This window comes from Idiotropiscis lumnitzeri, unplaced genomic scaffold, assembly GCF_059441095.1.
Source record: "Idiotropiscis lumnitzeri isolate Australia: NSW breed Sydney's pygmy pipehorse unplaced genomic scaffold, RoL_Ilum_1.0 HiC_scaffold_263, whole genome shotgun sequence".
Lineage (NCBI taxonomy): Eukaryota > Metazoa > Chordata > Actinopteri > Syngnathiformes > Syngnathidae > Idiotropiscis > Idiotropiscis lumnitzeri.
The window spans coordinates 182,501-189,005 of NW_028283801.1; positions in this window are offsets into that span (position 1 = coordinate 182,501).

The following is a 6,505-nucleotide window of genomic DNA, read 5'->3' on the forward strand; positions in this document are numbered from 1 at the left end:
GTGGGCCACTTAGGCGACCAGGGGTGGGCCACTTAGGCGACCAGGGGTGGGCCACTTAGGCGACCAGGGGTGGGCCACTTAGGCGACCAGGGGTGGGCCACTTAGGCGACCAGGGGTGGGCAACTTAGGCGACCAGGGGTGGGCCACTTAGGCGACCAGGGGTGGGCCGCTTAGGCGACCAGGGGTGGGCCGTTTAGGTGACCAGGGGTAGGCCGTTTAGGTGACCAGGGGTAAGGGGTTTAGGCGACCAGGGGTGGGACGTTTAGGTGACCAGGGGTGGGCCACTTAGGCGACCAGGGGTAAGGGGTTTAGGTGACCAGGGGTAAGGGGGTTAGGCGACCTGGGGCTGGAGAGGAGCACCTTCCCCGGGCACAGGCAGGGAGCGAGCGCCCCCCAGCTCCATCGCTCCGGGGGTAATAGGCCGGCGTCTGCCACACTTAGCCCGGAAATGAGCACCTTCCCCGGGCACAGGCAGGGAGCGAGCGCCCCCCAGCTCCATCGCTCCGGGGGTAATAGGCCGGCGTCTGCCACACTTAGCCCGGAAATGAGCACCTTCCCCGGGCACAGGCAGGGAGCGAGCGCCCCCCAGCTCCATCGCCCCGGGGGTAATAGGCCGGCGTCTGCCACACTTAGCCCGGAGAGGAGCACCTTCCCCGGGCACGGGCGGGGAGCGAGCGCCCCCCAGCTCCATCGCTCTGGGGGTAATAGGCCGGCGTCTGCCACACTTAGGCCGGAGAGGAGCACCTTCCCCGGGCACGGGCGGGGAGCGAGCGCCCCCAGCTCCATCGCTCCGGGGGTAATAGGCCGGCGTCTGTCACACTTAGCCCGAATATGAGCACCTTCCCCGGGCACGGGCGGTGCCAAGCGTCCCCTAAGTTTGCCCAAATGGAAGCTCCGGAGGAGGAGTGCGGGCGTGTGTCACACTTGGCCCGAATAGGAGCACCTTCCCCGGGCACAGGCGGTGCCAAGCGGCCCCTAAGTTTGCCCAAATGGAAGCTCCGGTGGAGGAGTGCATGCTGCATGACAGTGAAGCCGAATAGGAGCACCTTCCCCGGGCACAGACGGTGCCAAGCGGCCCCTAAGTTTGCCCTTATGGAAGCTCCGGAGGAGGAGTGCATGCTGTGTGACAGTGAAGCCGAATAGGAGCACCTTCCCCGGGCACAGACGGTGCCAAGCGGCCCCTAAGTTTGCCCAAATGGAAGCTCCGGAGGAGGAGTGCATGCTGCATGACAGTGAAGCCGAATAGGAGCACCTTCCCCGGGCACAGGCGGTGCCAAGCGGCCCCTAAGTCTACCCTCATGGAAGCTCCGGAGGAGGAGTGCGGGCGTGTGTCACACTTGGCCCGAATATGAGCACCTTCCCCGGGCACAGACGGTGCCAAGCGGCCCCTAAGTTTGACCAAATGGAAGCTCCGGAGGAGGAGTGCATGCTGCCTGACAGTGAAGCCGAATATGAGCACCTTCCCCGGGCACAGACGGTGCCAAGCGGCCCCTAAGTTTGCCCTTATGGAAGCTCCGGAGGAGGAGTGCATGCTGTGTGACAGTGAAGCCGAATATGAGCACCTTCCCCGGGCACAGGCGGTGCCAAGCGGCCCCTAAGTTTGCCCAAATGGAAGCTCCGGAGGAGGAGTGCGGGCGTGTGTCACACTTGGCCCGAATAGGAGCACCTTCCCCGGGCACGGGCGGTGCCAAGCGGCCCCTAAGTTTGCCCAAATGGAAGCTCCGGAGGAGGAGTGCATGCTGCCTGACAGTGAAGCCGAATATGAGCACCTTCCCCGGGCACAGACGGTGCCAAGCGGCCCCTAAGTTTGCCCAAATGGAAGCTCCGGAGGAGGAGTGCATGCTGCCTGACAGTGAAGCCGACTATGAGCACCTTCCCCGGGCACAGGCGGTGCCAAGCGGCCCCTAAGTTTGCCCTTATGGAAGCTCCGGAGGAGGAGTGCGGGCGTGTGTCACACTTGGCCCGAATATGAGCACCTTCCCCGGGCACAGGCGGTGCCAAGCGGCCCCTAAGTTTGCCCAAATGGAAGCTCCGGAGGAGGAGTGCGGGCGTGTGTCACACTTGGCCCGAATATGAGCACCTTCCCCGGGCACAGGCGGTGCCAAGCGGCCCCTAAGTTTGCCCAAATGGAAGCTCCGGAGGAGGAGTGCGGGCGTGTGTCACACTTGGCCCGAATATGAGCACCTTCCCCGGGCACAGACGGTGCCAAGCGGCCCCTAAGTTTGCCCAAATGGAAGCTCCGGAGGAGGAGTGCATGCTGCCTGACAGTGAAGCCGACTATGAGCACCTTCCCCGGGCACAGGCGGTGCCAAGCGGCCCCTAAGTCTACCCTCATGGAAGCTCCGGAGGAGGAGTGCGGGCGTGTGTCACACTTGGCCCGAATATGAGCACCTTCCCCGGGCACAGACGGTGCCAAGCGGCCCCTAAGTTTGCCCAAATGGAAGCTCCGGAGGAGGAGTGCACGCTGTGTGACAGTGAAGCCGAATATGAGCACCTTCCCCGGGCACAGGCGGTGCCAAGCGGCCCCTAAGTTTGCCCTTATGGAAGCTCCGGAGGAGGAGTGCATGCTGTGTGACAGTGAAGCCGAATATGAGCACCTTCCCCGGGCACAGGCGGTGCCAAGCGGCCCCTAAGTTTGCCCAAATGGAAGCTCCGGAGGAGGAGTGCGGGCGTGTGTCACACTTGGCCCGAATAGGAGCACCTTCCCCGGGCACGGGCGGTGCCAAGCGGCCCCTAAGTTTGCCCAAATGGAAGCTCCGGAGGAGGAGTGCATGCTGCCTGACAGTGAAGCCGAATATGAGCACCTTCCCCGGGCACAGGCGGTGCCAAGCGGCCCCTAAGTCTACCCTAATGGAAGCTCCGGAGGAGGAGGGCGGGCGTGTGTCACACTTGGCCCGAATAGGAGCACCTTCCCCGGGCACAGGCGGTGCAAAGCGGCCCCTAAGTCGGTAAAGGTTGAAATAAGTAAATAAATACAAAAAGGACGAGGGGGGGAAAAAAAAGGCAAAAACGTATAAAATTCCCCCATTCATTTCAATGGGCTCGGCCGAATTGGGCTTGCGGGACCGCCGAGGGCACGCCGGAGGGCGGTTGAGTCGGTAAAAGTTGAAATAAATGAATAAATACAAAAAGGACGAGGGGGGGAAAAAAAAGGCAAAAACGTATAAAATTCCCCCATTCATTTCAATGGGCTCGGCCGAATTGGGCTTGCGGGACCGCCGAGGGCACGCCGGAGGGCGGTTGAGTCGGTAAAAGTTGAAATAAATGAATAAATACAAAAAGAACGAGGGGGGGAAAAAAAAGGCAAAAACGTATAAAATTCCCCCATTCATTTCAATGGGCTCGGCCGAATTGGGCTTGCGGGACCGCCGAGGGCACGCCGGAGGGCGGTTGAGTCGGTAAAAGTTGAAATAAATGAATAAATACAAAAAGAACGAGGGGGGGGGGAAAAAGGCAAAAACGTATAAAATTCCCCCATTCATTTCAATGGGCTCGGCCGAATTGGGCTTGCGGGACCGCCGAGGGCACGCCGGAGGGCGGTTGAGTCGGTAAAAGTTGAAATAAATGAATAAATACAAAAAGAACGAGGGGGGAAAAAAAGGCAAAAACGTATAAAATTCCCCCATTCATTTCAATGGGCTCGGCTAAAATGGGCCTGCAGTACTGCCGAGAGGCCGCCGGAGGACGCCCTAGTAGGCAAACGTTGATCCCCACACACGAGGGGTCAGTTAGGCGACCAGGGGTAGCGTTTAGGCGACCAGGGGTAGCGTTTAGGTGACCAGGGGAAGCGTTTAGGTGACCAGGGGAAGCGTTTAGGCGACCAGGGGTAGCGTTTAGGCGACCAGGGGTAGCGTTTAGGCGACCAGGGGTAGCTTTTAGGCGACCAGGGGTAGCTTTTAGGCGACCAGGGGTAGCTTTTAGGCGACCAGGGGTAGCGTTTAGGCGACCAGGGGCGTTGCAGTTCCGCCGAATTGCATTAGGGGCGCTGCAGTAGGCAAACGTTCTTCCCCCCTAGTCAGAGGGTCATTTGCCTACTTCCCAGGTTTACCCGGGTTTTCCAAAACACCTGGGGCACATTTTCAGGGATCACGTTTTTAGAAACAAAAATATTCATAATTTCTTCTAAGTCCCCTTTCCAGCGGGGAACTTTGAAACATTGTATCCGACCACTGAAGGCTGTTGGCGGGCACGGCGCGGCAAACAGCCCGCACTCAGGCATGGAGCTCCGGGGAAAGTTGCCTAATTTCTTCTAAGTCCCCTTTCCAGCGGGGAACTTTGAAACATTGTATCCGACCGTGGAAGGCTGTTGGCGGGCACGGCGCGGCTCATAGCCGGCCCTCAGGCACGGAGCTCCGGGTGAATTTTTACAAATTTCTTCTAAGTCCCCTTTCCAGCGGGGAACTTTGAAACATTGTATCCGACCGTGGAAGGCTGTTGGCGGGCACGGCGCGGCTCATAGCCGGCCCTCGGGCACGGAGCTCCGGGGGAAATTTCCCCCTCATTTCTTCTAAGTCCCCTTTCCAGCGGGGAACTTTGAAACATTGTATCCGACCGTGGAAGGCTGTTGGCGGGCACGGCGCGGCTCATAGCCGGCCCTCAGGCACGGAGCTCCGGGTGAATTTTCACAAATTTCTTCTAAGTCCCCTTTCCAGCGGGGAACTTTGAAACATTGTATCCGACCGTGGAAGGCTGTTGGCGGGCACGGCGCGGCTCATAGCCGGCCCTCGGGCACGGAGCTCCGGGTGAATTTTCACAAATTTCTTCTAAGTCCCCTTTCCAGCGGGGAACTTTGAAACATTGTATCCGACCGTGGAAGGCTGTTGGCGGGCACGGCGCGGCTCATAGCCGGCCCTCAGGCACGGAGCTCCGGGTGAATTTTCACAAATTTCTTCTAAGTCCCCTTTCCAGCGGGGAACTTTGAAACATTGTATCCGACCGTGGAAGGCTGTTGGCGGGCACGGCGCGGCTCATAGCCGGCCCTCGGGCACGGAGCTCCGGGTGAATTTTTACAAATTTCTTCTAAGTCCCCTTTCCAGCGGGGAACTTTGAAACATTGTATCCGACCGTGGAAGGCTGTTGGCGGGCACGGCGCGGCTCATAGCCGGCCCTCAGGCACGGAGCTCCGGGTGAATTTTCACAAATTTCCTCTAAGTCCCCTTTCCAGCGGGGAACTTTGAAACATTGTATCCGACCGTGGAAGGCTGTTGGCGGGCACGGCGCGGCTCATAGCCGGCCCTCAGGCACGGAGCTCCGGGTGAATTTTCACAAATTTCTTCTAAGTCCCCTTTCCAGCGGGGAACTTTGAAACATTGTATCCGACCGTGGAAGGCTGTTGGCGGGCACGGCGGGGCTCATAGCCGGCCCTCGGGCACGGAGCTCCGGGTGAATTTTTACAAATTTCTTCTAAGTCCCCTTTCCAGCGGGGAACTTTGAAACATTGTATCCGACCGTGGAAGGCTGTTGGCGGGCACGGCGCGGCTCATAGCCGGCCCTCAGGCACGGAGCTCCGGGTGAATTTTCACAAATTTCCTCTAAGTCCCCTTTCCAGCGGGGAACTTTGAAACATTGTATCCGACCGTGGAAGGCTGTTGGCGGGCACGGCGCGGCTCATAGCCGGCCCTCAGGCACGGAGCTCCGGGTGAATTTTCACAAATTTCTTCTAAGTCCCCTTTCCAGCGGGGAACTTTGAAACATTGTATCCGACCGTGGAAGGCTGTTGGCGGGCACGGCGCGGCTCATAGCCGGCCCTCAGGCACGGAGCTCCGGGTGAATTTTCACAAATTTCCTCTAAGTCCCCTTTCCAGCGGGGAACTTTGAAACATTGTATCCGACCGTGGAAGGCTGTTGGCGGGCACGGCGCGGCTCATAGCCGGCCCTCAGGCACGGAGCTCCGGGTGAATTTTCACAAATTTCTTCTAAGTCCCCTTTCCAGCGGGGAACTTTGAAACATTGTATCCGACCGTGGAAGGCTGTTGGCGGGCACGGCGGGGCTCATAGCCGGCCCTCGGGCACGGAGCTCCGGGTGAATTTTCACAAATTTCTTCTAAGTCCCCTTTCCAGCGGGGAACTTTGAAACATTGTATCCGACCGTGGAAGGCTGTTGGCGGGCACGGCGGGGCTCATAGCCGGCCCTCGGGCACGGAGCTCCGGGTGAATTTTCACAAATTTCTTCTAAGTCCCCTTTCCAGCGGGGAACTTTGAAACATTGTATCCGACCGTGGAAGGCTGTTGGCGGGCACGGCGCGGCTCATAGCCGGCCCTCGGGCACGGAGCTCCGGGTGAATTTTCACAAATTTCTTCTAAGTCCCCTTTCCAGCGGGGAACTTTGAAACATTGTATCCGACCAAAGGAAGGCTGTTGGCGGGCGCGGCGGGGCTCATAGCCGGCCCTCGGGCACGGAGCTCCGGGTGAATTTTACAAATTTCTTCTAAGTCCCCTTTCCAGCGGGGAACTTTGAAACATTGTATCCGACCAAAGGAAGGCTGTTGGCGGGCGCGGCGCGGCT